Below are 10742 nucleotides of genomic sequence, written 5' to 3'. Positions count from 1 at the left end.
GTTACCAAGTTCTGGAATGATCTTCCTAATCGGGTGGTTGAATCAGTAGAACTTCAAAAGTTCAAAGTTGGAGCAAATGCTTTTTTGTTGACCAGGCGGACATGAGTCTTTTTATAGTTTATATATGACATATCTGTTTTTGACGTTGTTAATAGTTTATATATGACATGTCTGTTTTGACGTTGTTACTTATTTTAGAATGATTTATTGTTAATTTGTTCTCTTCATTTATTTATTTCCTTATTTCCTTTCCTCACTGGGGTATTTTTCCCTGATGGAGCCCCTGGGCTTATAGCATCTTGCTTTTCCAACTAGGGTTGTAGCTTGGATAGTAATAATAATAATAATAATAATAATAATAATAATAATAATAATAATAATAATGAGTTATAATTAAAGTGAGGATCCTTTAACGTGGTGGAAAAGGTTTGTGCATCGGCATGATCAGCAAAAGCTGAATTAGAATTAGGGACAGCTAGACTAGATTGGTTTGCTGTGAGCGATCAGATAAAAGTCTCCCATCTTCACCAATCCACACTGGCCAGAGTGTTGATGAAAACTGGCTAAATCCCAGACATGAATAAGGACATGTCTGAGGCCTTTGTCCTGCAGTGGACTGGAAACGGATGCGTTTGTTGTAGAACAAAATCATTCCCAGGTTGATTTCCCTTGAATGACGTCGCAGTGAAAATGTTTTTATGTTCTATATATGACAATTGTCTATAAGATAAATATATCCATCTTTGAACTATCTCAATGCAAACATGTGTCTAATAATAAAGTAAAATTTCATTATCAATTATTTCATCGATTTGGAAAATAATCTTTGGCTGACTAGGACTAAATTCCTAACAAGTCATTGTTCTTCCTTTGTTCAATTAAGATTCCATTTAGTGGCTTAACTTTGCGAAAAATCTCACTAAAGATATTTCTTATTTAATTCTTATACATATTGAATTTCTTATGAAAGATTGAAAAATCAAATTAGGCAATAGGTAAGTTAAGTCAAATTTGGAAATCAATTCGCCTGAAATTGCATATTTAAATCAGGCTATATATCAGTCCAGTGAGATCGGTGTTACTATATGACATGAGTCGTGATATAGCAATGGAACAATCTCCAATAGATTTTGTAGATTTGAGAAAAAAGACCTTAAAAGAGTACTGGAAGTTAAATGACAGGGCAGGATTGGAAATGAAACTATAAGAGAGATTACTCGAGTGCCATATGTGGATGATATCATGGTGAGAGGTAGATGGAGATGGTTTAGGCATGCTCTTCGCGCTTCAAAAGAGATTAGTTCACGGCTCCCTAAGAGACTATAAGAGTTGGAAGACCCAGGCCTACATGGCTGGGGACTTTGAAGCGGGAAGTAGATGTTAAATGAAGAAATATTGATTTCAAATCTCACGATAGAAACGATTGGCGAAATCTAACCGAGGCCCTTAGCGTCAATAGACGTAGGAGGAGATGATGATGATGATGAATTCCTCATGTTAATTTGTTCCCATTTTTTATGCAACTGGCAGGCCTGGTAAGCAAACGATCTATAGGCCTAAGTGTACGTTTCTTGATATGTTAGAAAACAACACATTCATTAGGCAAAATTTTTAGTTCTGAACTAGACTATCCAGGGGCTCCTCAATGTAAAAGGTCTAGATAAGGTAATAAAAGCACATTGCGATTTTACTATAGATGAAAGTGATATATAAAGAAAGAACAGATCATTTATGGAAACGGACAGGATTCAACACTAATTCATAGAGCACTCACTGATTAAAATATGCAAATTATGTGACGAGGAGGTGAAGAGGAGGAAGAAACTCGGATACATTTCTTACAACACCATTTTTAATGAAATCACCACATAAAAAATGAAAGTAACATGATTAAAAAGACTGCTACGGTTTGAGACAGACAATGAAGAAAACATTTTCAAATATAGAAATATTATTTATAAATACTGGAAACCCAGAAAAGAATATTTATTCGAACTAAACTAATACTAGAAAAAGGAAAATCTAAAGGTTTAAGGTTTAAAGACCGATCATGAATGGGAGAGGCAAGGGACAGTGACATTGCCCTATCAAGCAGGACGATGCCCTAGAGATTAACCATATATACATATGATCAACGCTTTGCGAAGCCTCCTCTCCATCCAAGCTAGGATCAAGGAGGGCCTGGCAATAGCTGCTGATGACTCAGCAGATAAACCTATAGGCTCCCCCAAAACCCCCGTCCTTAGCTCACAAGGATGGTGAGGTTGCATCGACCAAAGATATTAACGAGTTTGAGCGGGACTCGAACCCCAGCCAAGCAATTACCAGATGGGTTATGGTGGAAACAACTGGATGCAGCCCAAAATCTTTAACATGCCCTGCCCACAAACATTATGATTGGCTACCGCCTTCTCGCAGCTGATTCATGTAGATCTAATTTTAATAATAATAATAATAATTATGATGCATTAATATTAACCCGCATGTAGTGAACAGTACATCCAGGTACCATTTACCAGGACAGAGTAGCAATGAGATAATGTTATTTACAAGAGAAGGGAGCCATGACAGAACAGAGATCATTTGAGTGGCAGCCAATCACGATGTTTGTGGGCAGAGCATGTTAAAGATTTTGGGCTGCACCCAACGGCACCTTGGTAACTGAGAGTCTTTAAAAGTTTCGCTATTGTTCGGTACAAATAAACTCTGGTAGTTATTGCTTTTAAATATTACCTTTTGGCGAATAGAATTGTTCCAGGTCAAAACTTAAATAAGCCGCTGACTTCTAAAAAATCAAAATAACTAATATCTCCTTTATAAACATGGCTATTAGTTGCTTTTCAGGGATTCTTAAAACTGATTTGAAGACTACCTGGTTTTAAATGGATTGCCCCATTGGTATCATGTTTCCACATATCACGGGCCAACTCTCCAACCCCTTCCCATTACTCTCTGTCTCTCTCTTGCTCTGTTTCTGTGTAAATTGGTGTAAGCTGCAGTCTCTAGTATACAAGGGTGGGAAGGTCTCCATTTCTATGGTACTTTTAGGATGGGGGAAAACTTTAATAAAAAAAAAACATACTTTGAATTTTATCACAAAAGTTAGAATAACTTTGGATATAAGTTCAATAAGGCCTACAGCAGTATACTTTATATAGAAAAAGAGACAGAAAATAACAGAGAGGGGTTGTGTAGTGGGCCAATGATCTATGGAGACGTGGTACAAGTATGACAATCCTTTTAAAATCAGGTGCCCTCCCCTATCGGCCATTTCTCGCTGCGTTGAGTATATTTTTCATAACAAATGTTTCTTATTCTTTATATAAAACCAGGCCTACTAACAGTTGCTTTACAATATACTACGACTGTCTTAAAAGACTATAGCTTGCTACCAGTTATCTATAAAAGATAACGGTTACATTAAATAAAACTGATTCCATATATTTTTAAATATATTATCGGAAGCCACAAAATTCAAGTTAGCCTACATATTACTTACATTTTTTTTATGGGGTCGCCAAGAAAGCTACCTGTCTAAAAGATTAAATTCTGTCGTCTTAAAATACTGTAGTTGGAAGTCACATTAAGAATATCGCCATTTAACCAAAACCAGTTCTGATTGTTAAAAAATAATACAGTTGCATTTAAACAATAACGATGGATTGCTTAAAAAAATGCCACTTATTCCTTGAAAATTGCTACATTTTTTTCACCCGTATCTTGAAAAACTGATATGCTAGGCTACCACTAGCTTGAAAAATGGCACAGGTCGCTTAAAAGTAAGATATTATTGGTGCATGTCACATAAGAAATAATGAATTTCATCATTCGATTTTAGAAAATATGATCAAAATCTACAACAAATGCTTTTTTGTTGACCAGGCGGACATGAGTCTTTTTATAGTTTATTTATGACATATTTGTTTTTGATGCTGTTAATAGTTTATAGGCCTATATGACATGTCTGTTTTGACGTTGTTACTGTTTTTAGAATGATTTATTGTTAATTTGTTCTCTTCATTTATTTATTTCCTTATTTCCTTTCCTCACTGGGCTATTTTTCCCTGTTGGAGCCCTTGGGCTTATAGCATCTTGCTTTTCCAACTAGGGTTGTAGCTTGGATAGTAATAATAATAATAATAATAATAATAATAATAATACTAAGAGTACTTCTCACAACAAGAAAAAGAAATAAGACAAAGTCCTGTCAAACTCAAGATGCAACAGCTTTTATTATATTTCTAAAGCTACAAACCTAAATCAATGGATTTTATTAATTATATAATTTCAAATAGCGTAAATATATAACAATTTTTACTTATTGGAATGTTAAGCAATAGCACTGGCCTAATTTGCGATGAGTAAACGTTATCCACAGACTTTGAAAGGTTGCGTAACGTTCAAATAACTCGGTGAGATATAATTAAGTAATTACATTCTGATTTTGGAAACTGGTCAATTTAAGCTAAAATTTATAAACTGAAATAAATAAATAATTCGTTTTCTTCTGTACGTAATAAAGTCCTTAATCGGATATATGAATGAATGACACTGGTTAACTGAGTACATTGACCGCCGGATGGTCCGTTCATTGGCTTAAATCCGCCTATACGGTTCCACTTGTTTTCGTTCAAAGTATACATCTTTTGGAAGTACGGCAACTAAAATTTTGTAAAATGTATTAAAAATTATGAAATAAGAATAAAATAAAATATTTTTATCTTAAAACAATTGTATTTATGACATAGTATTTGGACATTGGCTTAAATCCGCCTATACGGTTCCACTTGTTTTCGTTCAAAGTATACATCTTTTGGAAGTACGGCAACTAAACTTTTGTAAAATGTATTAAAAATTATGAAATAAGAATGAAATAAAATATTTTTTTATTAAAAAAAAATGTACTTTTAAAATATTATTTGGATTTTACATGTAATATCATGTAAAATTATATACCATAAAAATACGAAAAATGTAGCCGGATGTCTTTTGGTTCCCCTAACTACCAGTAGTGGACGTCAGCTCACAGTCAGTCAGTGGGTTAACGAAACACGAAACTTCGAACGTCATCATCTAATAGGGTGAGAAAGATGACAACTGAATTCACTTATCAGTCAATTTATTCCAAATGATAACATTTATTCTAAGGAGATTATAGATTCGGATGAACCCAGCCCAAAATCATGTGATTCTGTCACCTAGAAGTATGTTTATTTTTATTCAGGTTGTAAAGCGAGTAGAACCGTATTTCATTTTTATTCAGGTAAAAAACAATTAGTATAAGCTACTGTTCTCTATATATGAGTTATAGTTAACCTAATTTACTCCTACGGTCGAAGGATCTCTAGTAGGTTGACCTTTCATAGATATGGACTCAGGTTTGTATAAAGGTGTAGGTCATATCTCGCTGGTGTTTTCATATATGGGCGTGTGAATCACCCATTTAGTTATTATTATGGATATTATAATATCTAAAAGTCCAAAGAGTTGGAAATTAGGGCTTGGCGATGCCTAATACGTTAACCTAGGCTAAGGTCGTGGACCAGACCTATACAGGAACTTCCCTGACTGATTGGAAGGTTTTCATCTCGTGTTGGTAGTCCTTTACCTCTCTCAAGGACTTTTTCCGGTTTTATTACAAAGGAAAACCATATTTACTACAGGATCTATAAGATATTTTTTTATATATATTCTTGGGTATTTGAGAATATCACACAGCAGTGTTAATTGTCAAATCCTCATTATCGAAGTGCTTAGGAAACACATGTCCAATTTTTTCTTGAAAACCATTAATTTCAATCTTTTGTATGTTTAGGGGAGCTCCTTGTAGTCTTGGGACCGCGTGCTTGAAATCTCTAAAGTGGTGTATGTATGATGACGGCCATGCCCCATAATCCCTAATTTCAACCCTATCGCTAAGAGTACGGAAGAGTAGAAGGTCGCAGAGAAGCATGTAATGAAATCTTGTTGGTTAGGTTAGGTAGGGAAGCATCGCTTTGATAATGTTCCATGCACGTATTCCTGTTTGACCTTATACAAAGGTTCCGCTCTAGACCCTTCAGTAGACATACATTTTGGCTCCAATAACTTGAAACCATCTGTAACTATTCTCATATCTACATGATGTGTGGAAATTCTCCTAGGTATTTTGATTGTCCAGTTCTGATAATTTCTTGAGTTTTTGCCCATATCTTAACCCTTTTACCCCCAAAGGATGTACTGGTACGTTTCACAAAAGCCATCCCTTTACCCCCATGGACGTACCGGTACGTCCTTGCAAAAAAAATGCTATAAAAAATTTTCACAATTTTTTATAATTTTTTGAGAAAATTCAGGCATTTTCCAAGAGAATGAGACCAACCTGACCTCTCTATGACAAAAATTAAGGCTGTTAGAGCAATTTAGAAAATATATACTGCAAAATGTGCTGGGAAAAAAAACCCCTGGGGGTTAAGGGTTGGAAATTTCCAAATACCCCGGGGGTAAAAGGGTTAATTCTATTCCAGCAGTAAAAGATAGGCTGCGTAAGTCACTTATAGTCGTTGCAGAGATTCTAGATGAAATAAATCCCACCTCTTGATGACATTATAGCCAATCATGGTGCCTTCTGCATTAACCCTTTTACCCCCAAAGGACGTACTGGTACGTTTCACAAAAGCCATTCCTTTACCCCCATGGACGTACCGGTATGTCCTTGCAAAAAAATGCTATAAAAATTTTTTTTTTCATATTTTTGATAATTTTTTGAAAAAATTCAGGCATTTTCCAAGAGAATGAGACCAACCTGACCTCTCTATGACAAAAATTAAGGCTGTTAGAGCAATTTAAAAAATATATACTGCAAAATGTGCTGGGGAAAAAAAAAACCCTTGGGGTTAAGGGTTGAAAATTTCCAAATCCCCCGGGGGTAAAAGGGTTAATTCTATTCCAGCAGTAAAAGATAGGCTGTGTAAGTCATTTATAGTCGTTGCAGAGATTCTAGATGAAACAAATCCCATCCTGATGACGTTATAGCCAACCATGTTGCCTCCTGCATTAACAGCTTTAAATTTGTAAGGGAATGTATTGTGACTGCTACTTACGTGGGAGACATGAATGGCTAAGACGTCATCTGGGAGTGGGGCTTATTTGGCCCAGAATCTTTGCGGCAAATGCAGTAGAGGAGTAATCCTTAATCTGGATGGGATACTTATCATTTTTGCTCTTCTGTTTATTATGTTTTGTCATTTCGGAGCCTTTGTAGTTGATGGGAACACGCCGAGAAAAATGGACAACAACTAACCCAAACTTACCCCTCTAACCTGACCTGACATACAAGCCGTGTCCTTACCTTCCTAATGACCTAACGGGGGGGGGCTAACACCCTCTGCGACCCCCAACCACTGTCGCTATCATACAAACCCAACCTAACCGAACCTAGTAGTTCCCAGGTCACAAGCCCCCGGATCCCCTTCTTGGGCTGAACTTAGAAAATATAAAATAACTTCATATTATGGTATATCGGATCATAGTAAAGCACATCTTCACCGTAAGGAAAAAAAGATTGGGCTATTAATAAGAAAGATATCGCGCTGTCCCGATAAACTACATTCACCCCATAACAAGTTTCTTTACAGAATAATCTAGATACTTCTGAACTAAAGTAGTGTTTTGAGGACTGAAAGACAAATTACAGCCAAGTCATACACCTACTGTAGGTCACAAACTCTACTCGATATTGGATCAAGTTGTTATTAATATTTGCTTGGATGTCACTCAAGTTTCTTCAGTTTTTTTTCTATTTCCTACCACCATTAACTTTGTTTTATTTTAATTTAATTTTATTTATTTAACTATCATCCATTTCTTAACACTGGAATGAACCTGGTTTAAAAATTTCAGTTGTATCATCAAAGTCATTTATGGAGACGCAAAATTGTACGTATATCATCCACAAATAATTTAAACTTCATTTCATATGTTTGTAGGTATTTTATAGAATTTCTTACGCTCCAGTTAGTTGGTTCTTGCAGAGGTAACTGGGAGGTTGCAGGTGTCTGTTAGCCCCCTCCGGTATTGATATGCCAAAGTATGTAAGGTTATGTAGAGGTGTTTTGTGTTAGATAAATTTGGAGCCTTCGCAAGTCAGCAGAAGAAGCTGCTACTTTTATAGGAAATGGGAATTCCATTCTAGGAAGTAATGGGGTGTATGTACAGTAGTTGGCTTGGACAGATTTAAACTTTCTTATTACTTATCAAAATAGATTTTCTTCTTGAGGAAAATATTTATCTTGGTCTGAAATATAACATGAAGCTAGTTTTACACTTTACAAAATAGTATTTAGTATTACTTAGCTAATATTTTCCAAATTCCGCCCATTCCGCTAATCAGTCACTGGTTGCTATGTTGGGCTTGCTCTTCAGTTTTTGCAAATAATACATGCTTTTCCATGTGCGTAAATATTTGACTGTTGTAGCATATGACTCGGGTGAACAACAAATATTTTTTATATAAATAAACATATGAAGCTACACTTCTATTATTTGAAGTAGTTTGTCTAAATCATCTTTTAACGCTTATTACATTCGGTGGAACAGCTTATGCTTTTGCGGTGAATATTCCTGACCATCCTATTAAACCATGGTTCATATCACCAATCTTACATTTATTTCATGGGCTTGAAAAGTTTACAATTAGTCCTTTTTCATATAAAATGGATATTGATTCCCTTTGAAAGGTGAGAAGGTTAATTGAAACATGGATTTTGTTGGTCTTGTGGTTCCAACGGGAGAAGCAGTGCTGTATGAGTAGCCTGCCTTCTTGAGTGATTGCCGAGTATTGTTCCATAGTGGGAAGAAACATCGGTCCACACAACACTAGGGAGGTATCTGTGTCCTTGGTATGGGTTCTTGGCCTCCCACTGGAAGGAATAAGTAGTAAGAGTTGTCCCATAATCTCTCTCTCTCTCTCTCTCTCTCTCTCTCTCTCTCATGGGTGTTGTTCCTTAACGAGAAGAAACATCAATATGCACTTCTCCTCTGGAAAAGATGTTGTCGTTGATTGCGTACCATGAACGTATCCTTTCAGGAAGACGAACCCAGTGTGTTCTCGCCTCATTCACGAGATAAGACTACATACCGGGATCATTCTCTTCCCCAAGTAGATGTATTGGTATGTAGTACAGGTGTGTTATGCTTTGTTTCATATGAGAACAAAGGCATCTGTGGAACGGAAGCATACACCTTCTCCTTTACATATCACCACATTTGTTCCTGCATATTCATCTTCTATTGCTGAGTCTGCTGCCCCAAGGAGAGAGATCATTCTTTATATTGACGGAATGATGCATATTTTCAGATATCCTTGAATTGATGGTGCAGGAAATTCTTACTCTTTGTTCTTGATGGAGTTGTGCATCAGTTCAAAGTTCTGTGCTTGAGACTATGCTTCCCAACAGGTGTCCACTCAATGTTCATGCAAGTCTCGGTTTGGGCCCATTCGAACAGATTCGTCTTCTTGGGTATTTAGACGATTAGTGCACAATGTCAAGAAGACAATCGCTCCAAGTTCAAGGCAGACTCCTAGCTGTTTGGCACAATCTGTGGAATGTTGATAATTGATAGAAGCCTTGTCTCAATCCCAAGAGAAGGACTGGGTACTTGGGGATGTTGATAGATGTTGCTGCAATGCGTGTCTTTCCATCAGGCGATCATGTCGAGAGACTTGGATGTTCCGTGACCCCCTCTTTCAGTTCGTCATTGACGTCATCTTTCATCATTGGAGAAACGTGTTCCCCACGGGTGCCTACACCAGTGTTCGCTACAGTGGTGTGGAGCATTACTGGTCAGCTGTCATTGATCCTTCTCATTCCTTAGTTTTGGTGAACACAGTGGTGTGGAAGGATCTAAAGTGGTGGGTGGATGATGAAAACCTGACTAGTGGAGTCTCTCTAGACTTTCCTCCTTTGAGATGCTGCTTTTCACAAACGCACTGAAGAAAGGGTAGGGCAAAAATCTTAGAGAACACACCGCCTCGGGACTGTGGTCTGAAGAAGAGATAGGTCTGCTGGGGAGGCAAGGCACACTTTTAGCCCTGCAAGTTTTTCAGCATAATTTGATAGGATACTGGTGGCTTCAAAATGGCCAGAAGCCGAATGGTTTGCCGATCTGCTGATACTTCTCGTTGAGGTACCGAGAGAACTACCCCAGTAACCCAACCTCCTCTGTCAGCCCCAACTGCAGAGATTCCGCAACTTTATGGCATCCCTGTCACTTCATGTGTTTCGGTTATCCTGTATCTCCTCCGAGTGAAGGGCTTTTCGTGAGGCACTGCAAAGGAGGTGTCTAGATATCTGTAGATCCTCTGCAGTAGTCTACCAGCGGAAGTGGGCCATCTTATTTGATTGGTGTTGTAGACGAGATATTTCTCTGGTCAGAGTTTCTCTGCAAATAATTGCCGCTTCCCTTGTCTTTCTTTGCTGGGAGAATCTCCTTTCAGTTGTTATTTAGTAAAGAGCTCTTGGATCGGCCCTGATCCAGGTACTTGTACTGAAGTGCTTAGACCATTCCGCCTCGTGGGAACTGTCCTTGCTCATGAGGATCTTCGAGCATTCTTGTACTCCAAAGGAGCCTCGACCTCCTGAATAGGACATCACGAAGGTTTTTAGATATCTCTAGAGAGCACTGAATAAACCTCTCAAGGAGGAGTTGGATTGCATTCTGACTCGGAAGACTGTGGTTCTGCTTAGCCTAGCCTTGCCTGG

The 10742-nt window shown here is 37.3% G+C and overlaps 1 protein-coding gene across 1 annotated transcript in view; it reads left to right on the top strand.

Moving 5' to 3' along the window:
• Positions 1–4992: 4992 nt before the first annotated feature.
• The window catches only part of LOC137630382 (EH domain-containing protein 3-like), a 74879-nt gene continuing 69129 nt past the window's right edge, over positions 4993–10742 (top strand). The window contains exon 1 of the mRNA XM_068361828.1: positions 4993–5081. The gene's annotated coding sequence lies outside the window, so the exon portion shown is untranslated. The remainder of the gene's footprint in view (positions 5082–10742) is intronic.

This window comes from Palaemon carinicauda, chromosome 38 (assembly GCF_036898095.1).
Source record: "Palaemon carinicauda isolate YSFRI2023 chromosome 38, ASM3689809v2, whole genome shotgun sequence".
NCBI lineage: Eukaryota > Metazoa > Arthropoda > Malacostraca > Decapoda > Palaemonidae > Palaemon > Palaemon carinicauda.
The sequence above is the reverse complement of the archived record's forward strand: the minus strand, read 5'-3'. Positions and strand labels throughout refer to the sequence as shown.